The sequence below is a fragment of the Rhipicephalus microplus genome, chromosome 1 (assembly GCF_043290135.1).
Source record: "Rhipicephalus microplus isolate Deutch F79 chromosome 1, USDA_Rmic, whole genome shotgun sequence".
In the NCBI taxonomy this organism is placed as follows: domain Eukaryota; kingdom Metazoa; phylum Arthropoda; class Arachnida; order Ixodida; family Ixodidae; genus Rhipicephalus; species Rhipicephalus microplus.
The window spans coordinates 176381599-176400215 of NC_134700.1; the positions used below are offsets into that span (position 1 = coordinate 176381599).

Below are 18617 nucleotides of genomic sequence, written 5' to 3' on the forward strand. Positions count from 1 at the left end.
CAAGTTGCAACCAACACTTGGGCCTCCTTTTATTTTCTTAATCAACTTTTCTGAGACCTTTTACAATACATCCCATGGGAAGCCTGCTTATCTAAGTTTTTGTACCTGTCGAGCAAAACTTTTTTCAACTAAATGAGTGCAGAATTTCTGCAGTACAGGGCTAAAACAAGAGAGTGCAATTGCATTTTTAACCAATTTTGTATGACCCGATTTATAGTTTAGCATAGGTTTCACAGACCGAGGGGTGTAGCACCAACACACATGCGTGGGCGAGAACTGTTGCTGAAGATTAAAATTGGATACATTGGTCCTTCAAGTATTCCGAAGTGAACTTCAGGCATAAACCACACTGCTCGTTTCTCTTTAAAATACCTGCAGACATGTCTTCAGTTTCCTTGCGAAACAAAAAACAATGTAGTAATCGACATAATGAAAAACGACATAACTGAGGCCTGTAAAACCAGTTGGAGCACCCGATCACCTCTACTTAGATAAATATTGCCTAAAACCGAGGTCACCTTCGATCCAATACGTACACTTTTCTTCTGCAGGTACATCACCTTGGAAATAAATTAATAAAGAATGCGCTTTACTTTTTCATAGTCATGTGTATGGTAGGATCCTAGGTTATGAATGCTTTCGTTAAGAACCAAGTTAAATGAGGCCGTTGTATCTGAAAATTTGTTATTCAACTCCGGAAGGATTCACTTTACTGCAACTTTTTTTAAGGATACTTACTTACGCTTTTGTAGTTTTAAATGACCTATATAGCTTAGCACCATTGTTATAATTGTAAGCTAACTTGTGCTAGCGTGGCAACGATGCAAAAAGTACGTGCTTAATGTGTTTTCTAAAACTAGCACGTTAACTATACTGTCGTTAGCACGAGGGGGCGTTCATTTCAGAATTCATAGTTTTTGTAAGCTTGTTTTCATTTTTTACAGGAACGTCTTCAAACTTTCACCATACGCCTACACAGCATGAACCTGACATCAGTAAAGTCCTGAACCCTGACTATTCTCTGAATTATGCAAAATGCAAAGATTCGCGATTCAGCTTTTCCCACTGGTGCTGCTTTCCACTCTCGCATTATGCAGCTGGAGTAGAGTAAACGAAAATAAACTCCAAAAACTCGCCGTTCAGCATGTTTCAATATACGCTCTCTGGTTGCCACACTTGTCATTTTGCTTTATTACGACGCCTTTCAAATATACTAGAAGATTCAGAGAGATGAGACTTCGTAGAAGTACACTTCACCATTCTTCTTTTTCTTCCCATATTTGCCGAAACATTTATAGAGTTGTTTTTTTATTGTTTTGAGCGTTAGTGAACTTTCTACGCAATTTCGACTGCAGTACTTGTAAAAAATTTACTTTCCGGGCATGCAAACAAACAAGAGGTGGGAATGCAGAGATGATGCAGGAATTATTGGAGCGAAAAAAAAAAGGTATAACAAAGGCATTCATTTTAGGGGCGAAGCTCCTTATGGCGTGGCTTGGGCGTCCCTCGTATGTAACCACCAGTGGCACATACCCGAAATAGGTATAACACTTGACCTCCAAGGTGGTGCCAGTGAGAGATTTCTTCTGTGCGTTGTTTAACAATAAAAAATAGTGCTCAATGTACATGCCAATGGCTGCTAATGGGGAATGAGAGACATGAGCATTCGGCTTTTAGTCAACGCGCACGCTGCGATCCCCATTAGCAGCCATTGGCATGTATATTGAGCCCTATCGGACAAGAAAGGGATGCTACGTTATACTCGCTGGGTGTAACCTCCTTAGCTTTAGAAAGGTTTAGCGAGCGCTGAGCCGCAGTGCCATGAATACAATGAACTTGTATATACCATGAATGAACTCAAGGTGGTTAAAAATGAGAAGTAGATACGAAGCGCAAGCTGTAAGAAAGTAAAAGCCGAATTCTCCTGTCTCTCATTTCTCATTAGCAGCCATTGGCATGTAAATTGAGCCCTATCTGACAGGGAAAGGTTGCTACGTTATACTCGCTGGGCGTAACCTCCTTGGTTTTCGAAAGGTTTAGCGAGCGTTTGGTCGCAGTGCCATGAATACAGTGAACTAGAATATACCATGAACTCGAGGTGGTTAAAGGTGGGAAGTGAACCCAAAGCGCAGGCCGTAAGAAAGTGTGCGTGTGCCACCTCTCATTTAGTCCTTGGAATGTCCGCTGGATGGCGGTGCTTCTATATGGGGAATATATGATAAAAAGATGCGAGATGGTGGGACTTGGAGTGTTGAATAGATGAACGAACGGACACACAAACAGATGCATGGATGGACGCATGAACGGACACAGGGGCGGATGCATGAAAGAACGCAGGGACGGGCGCACAAACAGACGCATGGATGGTCACACAGACGGACGCATGGATGGACGAATGCTTCGCCCCACTCTCCATCATTCACTCCGTGGATATGCTGCCATTTTTTTTATGCCTTGATCATGCTATGTCTTATGCAAGACCGAGAAACATGGTCCAGCAGCAGCAAAAAGAACTTGCGCCTTTGTACTCATCTACTGGGATAGTACTAATAAATGACAATACTATAAGGATATGAGAAAAAAGTCCAATAGTAATGGTTCATTTCGCCTTATAGCAATATCTATAAATCAGTTTTGAGCAATTATTTGGACGTGTGATCTATGGTTACGTACCAATAACTTGGCATTTACACTTACTTTACAGTTAAATTGGATTAGAACATATTTGGCTTTCTGTTCGCGACCTACGCACATTAACTGGCTCTACATAGTCGACCACGACACTTCTTGAACTAAGTGACAAAAGCGCACTTCCGGAGCGTCCAACGTAAAGGCATCATTGTTTTGTAACTACAATAGTTTGATAATTTCCCGTGTCATACAGGACACCCATGCCATAGACATCTAATAACAAAGTAGTAGGCTTAGCATGGCCAAATGACGTTGCGATTGCTATCAGCAACAAATTGCTGACATCTTTATAGGCGAATACGAAACAATCAATGCAGTGCGTGAATGGAACGTCTGTAACTTCCAGCCGTTAGGCAAAGAATACCCACAAGTTATCTCCGGAATTCGATCGCGGATGAAGTTTAGAGAGATAACCGAAAAATATTTGTTTAAGGTCATACTGCACAACATAGGTCAGCAAAAAAGGAGGACGCGGTCAGAAACACCCAGAAATACTTCTTGCGTTTTAGATCTTCTCGGACTCGCCCTCACCGAAATTTTCTGTGTTTAGAAAAAATAGTTAACGATTTAGAGCCCTAGGTGCTCTACTATGGAAGAGCTGTGTGCCGTCCCTGATAAAACACACCCCTGTTGACCACCTTTCGAGCTGCTGATGAATGTAATTTGTTTGTTCCACCGAACTCACTCTAACCTAAACTGATCAACATATTACTCACCCGGACTCAGTCACCACTTGATGAGTCAGCTCCCCGACCTAGGCTGCACAATGCGTCTTCCTGTAAACAAATGATATAAAATAATGTGGCAACACAAAACAAAAAAGGATAGTCATTTTTTCTTAGGCGTTTCTTAAGCTTATAGATATGTTAAAAGGGGCAGCCATCGCCAAAAAACGCCGACAAAAAAGCTTTCATTCTTCTGTGTTAAAATAAACAAAAGCTAATGTTAGTCATCGTCAAGCAAAATATATATCTTGAACTTCTAGAGATGCAGAGATGTCTTGACCGTACGTCGACATATTTTAGGGCAATTGGGGATCATTTTAACCAATGCCATCATTTTCCTCACAGTTGTAGCCGTCTTTTATGCACCGCGTTGCTAGTATAAAGGCGATGTTTATCTCATAAACTCGCACTTAACAGTTCGTTTGTTTTGTTCCTTCTTTTCAATACTGTTTGAAACAGTCGTGTCAGCTCTATCTGTAGACGTGCACAGAGGGATAAACTAACGATAACACATCAGTCAAACGTAATGTCAATTTTTCAGACCAGCCTTCAAAGAGCCCCTTGTAAGTTCTACTGGGGCAACTGGAAGTCTATAGCCAAAACTTGCCAACTGAAAAGAAATATTGCTAATTTTTGAGAAGGAAAGCGACCACTATGCTATCTTATTTTGTCGAGAAGCGAGTGGCCTTTCTACACATCTGAGATACACTATGTGTACTCTTTAGATTATGTGATACATTGTGTTCGCTAAATGGTGATGAAGGAGAATACCTCAGCTTTTGTAATAAGTTGGAAGCTTTAAGCGACTGACTCAGTACGCAATTCACGTTGTGTGGTGCCATGTTATTCTACTCTTCTACCACGCTATGTAATACACATATTAGCGTAATTTCTTGGTTGAAATGACGCCTGTATAGAGTATTTTTGCGAAGCCACCTCAAGAACAGGCATGGCTGTTCGTAGTATATTGGAGTGGCACACAAATGGCATAGGTTCAAATACCACGCGTCCCTGATGTTTTTTAATACTTTGCGTGACAGAGGTGTCAAACACCGATGGTGGCAGCGGAACACTAAAAGACCAAGACAAACTCCTGTGATCTCATAACAGCTTTAGCTGTAATGAAGATAATTGGAAAATATTCCGCATAATACCGTGTTCCTTAATCTAAAAAAACAAAAGATAAGCAAGCTAACGCAATGCGTTAGCGTCAAGTGAAAGTCACACTTATGAACGTAAATTAAGGCTTCGTAAACTAGGCTCTTCGATTTAGTGTGGGAACGCGTTCTGCGTTTTTTTTAGCGCAAAGGAACGCCACTAGAAAGAAGACGGGACAAAGCTCTTGCCCCTGTCGTGTATCTTGTAGTGTCGGTTCACGCTAGGAAACCACTAACAAGATGATCTTTATGCTCTTGAGCGCCACGCCACGGTGGTGTAGTGGCTAAGGTACTCGGCTGCTGACCCGAAGGTCGCGGGATCAAATCCCGGCTGTGGCGGCTGCATTTCCGATGGAGACGGAAATGTTGTAGGCCCGTGTACTCAGATTTGGGTGCACGTTAAACAACCCCAGGTGGTCGAAATTTCTGAAGCCCTCCACTACGGCGTCTCTCATAATCATAGAGTGGTTTTGGGACGTTAAATCCCACAAATCAATCAATCATTTATGCACTTGAGCCTGAAAGTCTCGTGAAGGGTTTTCAGCCCTGCTTTCACACATTTGCCTCAGTTATGACGTACAGATATGTTGCTTGTCATTATGTCTTCGAAATGGGGCTTCTGGGGTATGCTGATCTAGCGAAGCACGCATTAACCGACAAAGTTGTATCCAATGTGTTTTTTGACCTAAAAAGAAAATGAAGGTTACAGATGATTTTAAAAATTCTGCTGTTTTTTAGGTATTTTCTTCTGCGACGGTTCATTGAAACTTCCTATATTTCGAATCGTTTCTTCATAAAATCTCTAGAGAATCGATGTATTTTTGCATATTTTTCACATATTCCTGTAATAAGCTAAAACAAACATATATAGATTCAGTGTAATCCCAAACAAAACGCTTCACTAGGGTTTCAAGCCACTGGTCTAGCATTTATTCCACATGGTTGCCTAAACTTTATTGACGAATCAGCCGCAGCACACACGGCTCTTTAATTTCACGATGCAGTGCCCAATGTAGAAGTTACCACTCTGCTACTACAGTCACACCTACGCGTTCTATTTAAAACATTGCATCGTTAAAGTCAGCAGTTTCAAGTTGTAAAATCTCTGCTAATTTCCTCGGTCAAACTTGCGGGTGAGTATGCGCAAGCTAATCGATTCCCTGTCCATGAAAATTCTATATCGAACGAAAAAAAAAGGCCTCCTGTATAAGCTAGAGCTTATCTTAACGGTAGCAGCAGGTGCATTTCTCCGCATAATCGTTGATGCTCTGGACACCCATTGTTCACCAGTTACCCACAAAAACTCAGAACCGGCAATCCTTGGCACAAGCGACTGTAGATAAATTGGGCGTCGATTCGATGTCGCTACGCCCGTCCACTTTTAGGGGTCCCAATTTTCTGTTTACTTTTGCCATCCTATAGCTTCCCGCATGTGCATCAATTTTTCGCTTTCTCATGCCACCTTGTTGAAGCCTCATTTTAGCGTTGTCGGTTTTTGTTTTGTTTGGATTGCTTGTGCGAACTGCTCCATAGGCCCGACTCAGCCTGTCTTTTTTTTTTTTTGCTTCATCACTTTGTCGTCGTCTTCTGTTCTGGTTCGCCGAGCTTGCGTCTTCGAAAGGCACGCTGCCACTCCCTCTCCCTCTTCACCTCCCTGATGATGGTCTTTCAGTGGGCGGCAGTAATCGCTGTTCATGTAAGTGCGAAGCACCTATCGATGGCCAAGTTGCAGCCGCCTCATTGATCCGAACTCCGAAATAGAGCCACGCTACCGTACGCCCACCCAATCAAGGTCAATTAGCGATTCCTTCTTCGCGTCCGATAATCTATAATGGCGTGCCTAAGCGAAGTTGCATCTATCTTGTGACTGTGCGCTTAGATGGTACTGTACCTCGAGGACGGCAATTCCAATCCACGCAGAAGTAAACGCCACAGCTTGAACGCCGAGTAGTACAGAGCAAGTGCGGGCGTGCAGATCCATATTCAAAATCTGCGCATATACGACTACGTGAAGCGTATGCCCTTGGCACGCGCGGTTCTATTCTGTTTGTTTCGTAAGTTTTCCAAAAGAGAAATTCATGTTAGAAGGGCGCGTGCAGACGCACCGAGACGTCATGAAAAACAGCCCATACCAATAACACGTGGTGTTACGGGATCGTTGCATATACTTGCTATAAAGTATTTGCGCCAAAGCGATAGCACTAATAAGAAGCCAAAATATGAGCTGGAGGTTGATAAAAGAAAGACGCAGAGTAAAATGACAAACTAACCATGTTAACGAATTGTTTACCGAATGTTTTGGTAGTGCACTACCATAACATTCCTAACCTAACCTAACCTTACCTAACCTAACCGTTGTCATTTAGAATGCACCATGGTGCATTCTAAAAGACAACAATATATGATCCCCTGTTCTACTGCTTGGTGAGTGACCAGAAATTTGTATAAACGTTTCAGGATTTCCCATAAAATATAGGAATACGTATAAACTTTTCGCACTAAGAAATGACCGAACACCAGTTACCACTATGACAGCAGTATATAATAATTATTTATATTCACAAAAACTGTTACTATACCACTAATACTACTACTACAACTCCTAGTAGCACTACGTATACTACTACTACTACTAAAAAGATAAAATAATGAAGTAACCTAGTAGAAACCCGAAAGGAAGAAAGGAGGAACAACAAGAGAGATGGCAGTCAAGACACGACCTATATAAACCGTATCAGGCCAAACAACTCTATGCTGCAGTGATAATCTACCTCATTCTCCTCGCTGGATGACAGTTGAATTAAGGCACACCAATCGAGGTGATTCGTAATGCAAAAAATGAGTTAACGGGGCTTTAAGGGCATACTAATACGTGGAACATGTGCCCCAGCACTTGTATATTAAAAAAGGAAGGGGGGCTAGATTCACACGTTAAAGAAAGTGCAGGAATAGACTACAGCACATGCAAAAACAAGTTATCTCACTTCATTTCTACGTACATACTATTTTGCAACGAATAGAGGCACAATAATTGAACAACAATAGCTTTACGACCAACAGAGTGACAACTATTAAGAAGTAATGTGCGTGTATATTGAAGGAAAGCATTCCAGCATACTTCGCCGTAAGTATTATGGAGATCACTCGAGGGCTTAAAATTCGAAGGAGGGGCAGGAGTGTGGCAGTCGTTCAAGCCACTTCATGATTAAGTGCCCGGTCATGCTTAATCGCAGACGACATGACAGGCCGCGACAGCTAATTAAGAGCTCCGGTACCTCCGTGCTCGAAGGCTCGAGTTCAATTTTTTCGCCATGACGAACGCATTTAGATGTGGGCAGACTGTAAACAACCACGTGTACGCACATTTGGGCACACGGTAAACAAGGCCATGCAGTCACAATTATTCCGCGATTCCCCCCTACAGTGCGCCTTGTAATTATATTATGGCTTAACCACGTCAAGCTCCAGACGTTAGTGAATTCGTACCGTGGAGACAGGCACTGAGAATTGGGTGATTTGGTGCAGCATATTATTGCATTGCTATAGTGCAGCCCAGTTTTAGGATGAAGAAAAATTGCCACAGTGAAGAAGCCCTAGCTCATGGTGTTGTTTGTTTTTCTCTTTCTTCACTGTTGCACAATTTCTTCATGCTCAAACTGACCTGTCCTATAGCAATACGGAGAGCAAGCACGTGTAGCTAGAAACAGAACTTTCATAAAACTTAAGGCAGTCTTACGGTGCAAACCTTAGTCGAGAGCCAAGAAATCCAGAGCCACTCGTTCAAAATGGTCAGTCAGCACTTGCAGGTCAGCGAGCTCCAAGCTGGACAGTGGCGATTTCACCACTTGACCGTGTGTGTTGGTGTTAGTCTCGTTTGAGTGTGTGTAAGGTGTGGGGATGCTTTGAGCAGCCAAGGTAGTTCAAAAAAAATTTCAAAATGAGGTTTATCTATAGCTAAAAAAACGCTCTGAAAAATGGAAGAAGCGTCAAAGGGGTGAAGAGGAAACTTGGGATAGGCAAAAATCAGATGTATGCACTAAGGGACAAAGAAGGCAAAATAACTACCAATATAGATGGTTTAGTTAAAATAACGGAGCAGTTTTACAAAGATCTGTACAGTGACCGGGACAACCACGTCCTTATTACTATAAGAACTAGCGGTAACCCAGATGACACCCCACCAGTAATGAAAGAAGAAGTCAGAAATGTCTTGGAGAGTATGCAAAGAGGCAAAGCGGCTGGTGAGGATCAGGTAACATCAGATCTGCTGAAAGATGGCGGACAGATTGTGTTAGAAATACTAGCCACTCTGTTTACGAGGTGTCTCCTTACGGGAAGAGTACCAGAGTCGTGGAAGAATGCTTACATCATCTTAATACATAACAAATGACATGACAAGGACTTGAAGAATTACAGGCCGATCAGCTTGCTCTCCTTAGTAAACAAGCTATTTACAAAGGTAATTGCTAACAGCGTTAAGGAAACAGTAGAATTCAATCAACCAAGGGAACAAGCATGATTTCGAACAGGCTACTCAACAATCGACCATATTCATACTATCAATAAGATAATCGAGAAATGCTCAGAGTATAGCCAACCACTATACATAGCCTTCATAGATTCCGAGAAGCCGTTTGATTCAGTAGAAATATCAGCAATCATGCAGATACTGCGGAATCAGGGCGTCGATGAAGCATGTATAAACATCCTGGAAAAAATATACAGGGGATCAACTGCTACCATAGTACTCTATAAAGAAAGCAACAGAATACCAATCAAGAAGGGTGTAAGGCATGGGGATACAATCTCTCCAATGCTATTTACCGCGTGTTTACAAAAGGTTTTCAGAGGCCTAGAATGGAAACAGTTAGGCATAAGAGTTAATGGAGAGTACCTTGGTAACCTGCGCTTCGCCGATGACATTGCATTGCTGAGTAACTCAGGGGATGAGTCGCAACTCATGATTACGGAGTTAGACAAGGAGAGCAGAAAGGTGGGTCGTAAAATTAAACTACAGAAAACAAATGTAATGTACCACAACCTCGAAAGAGAGCAGCGCTTCGGGAGAGGCAATAGGCCACTTCGAGTTGTAAAAGACTATGTCTACTTAGGGCAGGTAAAAACCGCGGAGCCGAACCACGAGAGTGAAGTAACGAGAAGCATAAGAATGGGGTGGAGCACATTTGGCAAGCACTCTCAAGTCATGACAGGTAGATTGCCACTATCCCTCAAGAGGAAGGTATATAACAGCTGCATCTTGCCAGTACTTAGCTAGGGAGCAGAAACCTGGAGACTTACAAAGAGCGTTCAGCTCAAATTGAGGACAACGCAGCGAGCAATTGAAAGAAAAATGGTAGGTGTAACCTTAAGAGAGAAGAAGAGAGCAGAGTGGATTAGGGGACAAAGGGGGGTTAAGGATATCATAGTTGAAATAAAGAAGAGGAAATGGACATGAGCCGGGCATGTAGCGCTTAGACAGGATAACCGCTGGTCATTAAGGGTAACTAACTGGATTCCCAGAGAAGGCAAGTGGGTTAAGGGGAGACAGAAGGTTAGGTGGGCAGATGAGATTAAGAATATTGCAGGTGTGAATAGGCAGCAGCAAGCACAAGACCTAGTTGACTGGCGGAACGTGGCAGAAGCCTTTGTCCTGCAGTGAACGTAGTCAGGCTGATGATGATGATGATGATGATGACGACGATGTTGATGATGATGATGGTGATGATGAAAAAGATTACACGCAGCGATCCGACCCTGGTGCGAAGAAATCCGCGTGCTTATTTCGAAGTAATGCATTGCATCAAAGCAGGCAAGCTGCGTGCAACAGCTGGTAGTGTGTGCCACCCAGCGTTATTCAGCCCGGCGGTGAGCAAGAACTTCAGCTCCTATAATCGAGAACAACTTCGCAAGTCCATGGCATTTCGTCCTAAAATGTCGATGCACGCAGGCCCGCACCAATGTGCACCCATTCCATAGTGACGTGATGAGCAGGATCACCGGTAACTCCACCTACGCAGAACATTGCCGAGTGCATGATTGCGACCGTGTTTTCGGGCCGGGGAGGTGATCGAATGCCACTCGATCTTCGGAGTTGGCCTCTCTGAAACTTGATTGTATTGTACTATAGGAAAAAATAGTCATGTGTTTACCTTTTAGAGAGGGCTCATCTCCAACGTATATGACCTTTTAAAGAGACACTGTAACACCAAAAAAGCCGAAGGACAGTTTTTTTTTCTTAGAATATGCGTTTTTACAATAAGTGCTTCTATGGCTCTTCTCAGCCGTGCAGAATGACACCAGCTGTCTGGCCCCATGGGCTTACGGCTTGACTAACTCGGAATCACGCTAGCTCTAATAAGCCTATTGTCAAACTAGAAAGTTTTAACAAAAAATTTATGCGTCTGCAAACTTTTTCTTAGTTTTTTGTAGGTAACTGACGACGTTAAAGATGATGGTAAAGCTAGTGATGAAAAGCGTCTTGTGGAACTATAACACACATGGGAGATTTTTTTATTTGCGTCATGACGAGTATGACGTCATTGATATAGCGATAGCGGCAAATGGCTGTTGCTAATTTTTTTTCAGAGTCAATGGTCAGCCCGTGTCACTGATGTGCTATAGCCTACGCCGAGTATATTAAAAAAATAACATATACCTTTTAGCCGCCAATTTTCAAGCATATATCAAAAGAAGCCTGTAAAGGATTCAGAACAAATTAAAAAAAACTGTAAAATTTGAAGAGGTCGCCTGATTCAACAGTGTTCCTTGATGTACCATAATAGGAAGCTTGCTTAAATTGTGAAGCAAATGAGCGAACGCTGAAACCACAAGCTACTCTGAAACATTCTCATCTAAATGTCTCACCGCATTAGCGTTGGCAAATGCGATGACTGATGGTGAAAACAGAGATATACGGATGCAGACGGAAACAGAAACGCCAAATACACACAAAAAAAGAACTTTTGATTCGAATGTTGCCCCTGCCAGTTCGTCGCCGATAGAAGGCTTCTTCCACGTGAAGACACGCTAATAATTTCTGCATAGCTCCCACATTAAGCCTGCCTTTTTTTGTTTTCTACGCATCAGGACAGCCTCGATTAAAAAGCAGCCATGCGTCATGCAGTTACAAAGGGACGCTGTGGCAAAATAAATCAAGTGCGGCGACCGTTAATAGAACAGCGCATATACTGAAAATGACCCCAAACCAAAACGTCGCTAACAAGCGCGCACCCACAGACTCGGGCACGCCAGCCCTACAGCGCACAAATTGCCCTCGCATTCCCACATGCGACGGTATTCGCGCGTCAACGCGTTAACTTCTGCTGCTGCGCGCGCTTCCGACGGTGTGCGCGCGGGCCCGCGTATGCGGTCGCGGCGTAGGGCGCGCTCTCGACTGGCAAATATGTTCGCAGAGCGGTGCCGACAAAGAACCGCCAACGACACACTCTCCGCTTTGTGCGAGTGATCATGCAGCACAAGCCGATGTTGATACCACAAAAAAAATAGAGGAAACGATGCCGCTGGCGTTGCTTGTGCGTAGCGGCGCATGTGGGCTGGTTCAACGGTAATTGCGTTGGACGCTAATGGAAGTAATTGAGGGTTGGCCGCAAGAGAGGTGGGTTCGCGCTAATAGGCCACGCTACGGTGACCGGCCATGCGCCCAGCCTTTACACGTAAATTGCTACGCCGAAACGAGAAAAGGGAAGGGGTGCCCGCAAAATTGGGAAATGTTGTGTACACAACTGGATGCAAGTTTAAAAAAGGAAAAAGAAAATAATGTTTACGTTAGTGAAAAGATGGATATCGTCTATTCAGGGTGAAGACCCGAAAACAGGCTGCTGTTTCGACTCCGCTTTCATGATAACGTTGTACAGTGCTAAAGCGTTCTCGTAACCACACTGATAACTCATTGTTCTCTCCTTGGCCTGCAGCAACGCATAGCCTGTGTGACGCGCCACAATAAAAAACGTGTTTGGCGTTTTTGCAGCTACCGACTTTTGACTAAAGTTCATGAATAACTATTTCGTGCATATCTGTGTGCGTGACTGTACGAGTTGTGCTCGTCTACTAGCCAGAAGGTCGCGGATGCGATCCCGGCCGCTGCAATTCGACGGAAACGAAGTGCTGGAGGCCCGTGAGCTGTGGAATGCCAGAGCGCGTTCAAGAACACCCGACAGTCAACATTTCCGGTGTCTTTCACTCCAGCACGCCTCATAATCTTATTGTGGTTTTGCCAAGCAAAACCCAAGATATTAATAATGACTGTGCGTTTTATTCGTGTGGGTTTGTGATCATTGTGTATACTATAGTCAATGCTCCACATATAAAGTAGGGAGCGACGTGAATAACCTGGCTAACGTCTCCGGTTGCTGTAAAAGTTTATCATGCGTATGAGTTCTGGCGGTGTAGGCCAATATATGGGTAGAGAAGAGCTTTGCACGAGAAACAAAACAGTACTTAGCAGCTGTGCATGTCATTAGAGGATGCGAAGCCGAGCATAATAGAAACCCGCTTTCTGCCGACTTACCACAGGTCTGCAGTTAAGGTGTCCTCGCCACCTCTGTGAAACAGGCCTCAGGCCTCTTTCACTTACCGTGTGGTCGTTCCGCTTGCCTACATTGTCCGGAGAGGGGGCAATGGGTGCCGTAAAAAGAAGTTTTTTTGATTAAGTAATATTGAAATGTTTTTGTTTCCTTCGTTTTTTATGCCGTTTTTCCCCACATAGAGATACAAATTATTGTGTTGGAGGGAAGAACGGTTATTTCAGGAACCGGCGCTTGTATTCTTGTTTTCTTCCTTCTCAGTGTTAAGTTACTTTTTTTGCGCCATTTCAAACTCATGATGCATGTGAAAAGGAGACAAAGGAGGAGGAGGTAGACGCAGAGAGATGTAACAAAACGAAGCAAGCCCGCATACAGTTTAAACCCTCAATAAAGCCCTCAGGAACGGAGTTCTCACGGCAAAGTCGTAATCCGGCCATCCCGGCGAACATATATAAATATCAATGAATTAGCCCCCCTCACGAAAGGAAAAAAAATTTTAAAAGCACTCCCGCTAAGTGTAAACTATCATGTAGGGATCAGGAACTTTTTTTTCAACCATTAAGCCAGGTGGAACCCCGAAGCTTGAACATTGCAGCACCGCTCATTCGACATGTCGGGCACATCCAGTGCTTCCGCGTTCCGCGCGTCTGTTACCGTTAGTCCTGTGCGTTTGTCACCGAAGTCCGTGGTACTGACTAGGGGAGCACTGAGTTTACTTTTTTTCATTTTTTTATGGTTTCGACACACGCATTTGATATTTGAAAACTTCTCTTCTCAGTAATAGGAACCGTCGCAGATGCATGCGGAACCCGTGTACATTTTAATGGTGACCGTCCCTTTAAATAAAGCTGAGGAGAACACACGGAAATGCCTACACTATAAGTAACGCCCACGAGACGCTCATTGAATGGCAGTGACTATTTTGGTTAATAGCGTTCTTGATAAGCTAATGCTTACAAGTATTTAACGGAAGAGGTCCAGTTCCTAATACACATATATGTTGCACGAGATTTCCGGCACATTGCATACATGTGCTGGCTCTGGTCTTGGAACTCATTTCAAAAATCAGTTTAGCCCACCACGATACCATCATTCGATAATGCCATGAAAAGAAGGCTCTTTTATTTGCCCGAGGATGTCTCACAAGCTAGAAAAGAAACGCCAGTGAAATATTGGTGGAAAAGCTGCTATGAAGTGCTCAAAACAGCTCGCCTACACTTAACGGGCATTGACGCAGTACGATTGAGGCAACAACACATATGTAAAGGAGGAATAGGATAAAATTCAATATAGATTTTTGTAGTACTCCTATATCGATAGTTTTTAGCCTGAGAGCACGCCTAAAACAGATGCAACCTCAGTACGGTTCAGTAAATACCTAGAAATGAATTTTTGTGATGGGCCAGTTCACCATAAGAGAGCTTGTTCAAAAGAATAATTTCTTTCTCTCTTTCTTCATTTCTTTCTTTCTTTCTTTCTTTCTTTCTTTCTTATCAAAGTTATTTCACTTCTTTTCATATCTCTCGCTATGGGATGTAATAATGTTGTGCATCATCTCTGGGAAAACTTCAATAAATATTAGCAAGTTTCGCCTTTTACATTTAGCCTTGTCAATAAATCCGTTACGCAAAGAAAACAAAATTAGTCCTTTGAATTAGTGCTGTATCAAATCAAAGCTCGCTCGCTGGGTATCCTTACAGCTCCACGTTAAAGAAATGTTCCCTGAGATGAAACGTCCTCATGAGTACGCATTTAGTGGTAACGAGAGTGAGAGAGTGGGGCCGACTCACTTCACTTGAATAAAAGACGCTCAGCAGAAATGGCGCTTGGGGATGTATAGCTGGACATCGAGGCACAAAAAAAGAGAAAGAAAACACGAATGTATAATTGCGAAATGCAGCCTATCAAAAAATCTTGACCAAGAATCGGGGCCTAATGAAACATCAAATAGAACTTGCACACTTCAAATCGATGAAGACGACCTTGGTACTTATTGCTCTCTTTCGCTCTACAGCCCACGATAAAGTGAACGAATTGCTTATTCAGATATTCAGTACCACGTAGTCTTCACAGAACCTAATGACAGTAAGGATGCTAACGTGCTCATGCGACAACACAACTGCAGTTTAGCGTCCAGAGTAATGACGAAGCGTAACAATGCCAAAATAATACATGAAATGGAATAATGTGTCCTTTTCTAGTACCTAATGGCTTAACATTGTTAAGTGCAAAACAATTAGGAGCGAGTGCAACTATCTGCGGGACTAACAATATGTTGATGAAGCCTTATATCGCTGCAACAAGATCGCGACGCATTTGCAATATTATTACAAAGTAGTGAAAATTTTGCGATGTATTTATTAGTAATGAACAGCCGTTCTTTTTTTTGCTTGATAGTGAGAGCAAAGTCAGTGCAGTGGGTCTGGCTTAACGTATTAAAACATGTGTTGGCTTTTAGTGCAGGTACTAAAGATGTTGACGCAGTAACTGTAGTCAATAGGGGGATGCGTAAAGAACTTGGTCACGAAAATAAAATGGCATCACATGCAGTCAAGTGTTTGCCAAATGCACATGTGGTTTCTTCATTCTTGAATTAGTGCTTCGATTGTGTACACAGAAAATAGGTGCATGGTACTTGACAAACTGTTGCAATACACCTCAGACACAATAATATCAATTTGTAGAATATGCCTGATTGTGAAACCTGTGAAGCTGGAACATCATAGATCTGCATGTGTGTCATTATGCGGATGGCAAATAAGCTATGCTACCGGTTGGATATGGCAGCCCAGGAAAGTGCCTATGATGAACCTCAATAAATTGTGCGTATGTCTGCAGTACTGTTCGCATAGACAATCACCCTGCATTGCACTCGATCCACTAAACGACCAGAATCTTTCGGAAGAAAGAATCCTGCACGACAGACAAGACTACGTCGCAGAACAAGACTGTGCATGTGTATTCTTTAATATATATATATATATATATATATATATATATATATATATATATATATATATATATATATATATATATATATATATATATATATATATATATATATATATATATATATATATATATATATATATACCATTGTTTTGACTAATATTTTTCTGCCTCTGTACACGATTGCAACCGGTTCCTCTCCCAGGTTAACCTCCCTGTTTTTTCCTCCTTTGGTCATTTCTCTTTTTCTGAGTGATAGACCGTAGCAGACAATGCATGAATACTTTTCAGAGACTGAAGTAGATTTCCTGTAGTATTTTAAGATAAAATACACAAATTGCGTACCATTGTTACGCTGCATGTTAAGAATCAATTCGAGTGAACTACATTACGATAATTGGGTGAACGGATTGTACTCAAGCTCGAAGAATATTCTCTCGCCTGGCACAGTAAAAGTTAGGCTCACAAAACTTCCGTTTCGCGAATGTTTTATATTTTGTTGAAAATCAGCGCACATGTAGCGTCCTCTCTTGACCTCTCTGTGTGCCATTGTGATAAGTATTACCTAGTGTCTTACAAGCAAGGCCGCATTTCTTCCACTTATTCTGCATTTGCGAACTTGCCGCACTCGTGATACGCGCAGTATCTTGACTTGGTAAAACATTATTCGACGAACACTTCTGAAGTAGTACGCCAATTTGCCAATACAGACCCGAATTCTCGCAACTGCAGGAGAGAGCGATACTTCCCTCGTAATCATTCAGCGGTTTTCAAAATCAACCATTTCAAATCAGCGGTTTTAAAATCAACCAGCTCCGTTGTGACTTTTTTCCCGTTAGCAGAGAAACGTTTTGCACGAATAGCTTATGCAAATGACGTCTATTATGAAAATATCCTCATTAACTTGCATGAAGTGAAGTTTACAATGATTGCATTCATATGCGCCTAGGTGATAGGCATGCTCGACATGCTGCACGTGCTGTATTTTCAGCTTGCGGCGCTGTGTCACGCCAACAGGGAAATTAGGTATCGACCATGGCCCCGAGAAGTCACGCGTCATTAACACTCGTTTTTAATTCACACTTCGTGTTCTTCGCGTCTCTCATGAAATGTAAACAAACTCAGTGTGCCAGGAGAGGACACCGTTGGCCTAATCTTCTTCACCCTTTCTAAGGTGTTCCGGCAATCAGCTCGCGTGTGTTTGCTTGAGAACTGCCCCATCCGACCGGTTTCACTCGGACTAACTGCTATGAGTGTTTCGTATAACGAGCGCACGTGGTTTGCCCCTCGTACCTTCCCGTTTAACTGCTGCCACAAACTGCGTTTCATTACGCACTGTTTGCTTCAAATTCACCAAGTGTCTTAGGTTTACGCAATGACTTTAGCCTGAAAGAAATTACACGCCATGGATTGGCTTGTATAATGCATTTCAAGCTGGAGTTGTTGAGCTGCTGATACATTAAGAAATATTTAGCGGAAAGTGACATATGGACGAGAATAGACACAACACGTGCGCTGATGCGTGTGTTGTGTCTTACCTTCTTCTCTATGTGTCACTGTGCACTAAATATTGCCTAATGTCTCACAAAAAAAAAACAGAATTTATCCCCTTCACACACTAAAGTTGCCCAAATTCTTAACTTGTAAAGTGTAGAAGTTGTCAGGCTCAAGTTAGCTCGCGTGTAGTGCAGCATTGAAGAGGTTATTTGTTTTGTAGTGCGAAAATGCAGCATGTATAGTATTGTCGGCCGTTTTGTATCGCCTTGCAGACTGCAGTTTTTAACACAAAACTCTTTTCTGCTTGGGTCCACCAAGACTTTTGTAGCGTGTTTACTCCACGAAAATGATGTCGAAGAAATCTACAGGATGACAGAGAAAAATGTTCTGTCAGTGGAATTCGAACGCACGACCTCCCGGTCAACTGGAACACATGCCAGACAGGCCATCCACTGTGCTGGGAACTTTTCTTTCTTTATTGCAGCATGCAAAAATTTATGCGCCATCGTCACTCACCCAGGAGGATTTGCAAACGCGCCATTTATATCTCACAGTTTCTTCTCGGACTGTTTTTGGTTGGTGGGGTGGTGTCGCCCTCTAGGAGTGGTAAATGGAAATGAAGTAACGTGATTGTGACCGGTGCGATTAGATCCTGCAACACGTTGCTGCTATAAGTCCACCCCTTTGGACGTGTTTGCAATTACAGAACTAATTTAGTCTTAAACCTCCTGAACAGCGTCGACTTCACTCATAGCATGCATCCATGCCACAAATAGGACTGCGACATGCGTTTACTTCGCCTGGCCGTAACTCCGCGTGTCGCACTTACGCACTTCACCAGAAAAATCGAGGGTGGGCTACCGGGCCGACACAATGAGCGTTGCGTTTCCATTTCATGTGGCCATAGTTTTCAGTGTATTACCATATCACGGGATGGTGACCCTAGCGAAGTTCTGCGCTCAACCAGTAATGTTTTTGGCAGTCGCACAACCTTTTCTGATAACGCTTTCCCCGTTAGCTGCTACAGCTACAACAATGGTTTTGTTGCGCCCTGT

The 18617-nt window shown here is 42.8% G+C and overlaps 1 long non-coding RNA gene across 1 annotated transcript in view; it reads right to left on the reverse strand.

Annotated features, from left to right (window-relative positions):
• Nucleotides 1–3413: 3413 nt before the first annotated feature.
• Nucleotides 3414–18617, reverse strand: part of LOC142769016 (uncharacterized) — a 216130-nt gene continuing 200926 nt past the window's right edge. The window contains exon 3 of the long non-coding RNA XR_012885601.1: nt 3414–3467. This is a non-coding gene — a long non-coding RNA (uncharacterized LOC142769016). The remainder of the gene's footprint in view (nt 3468–18617) is intronic.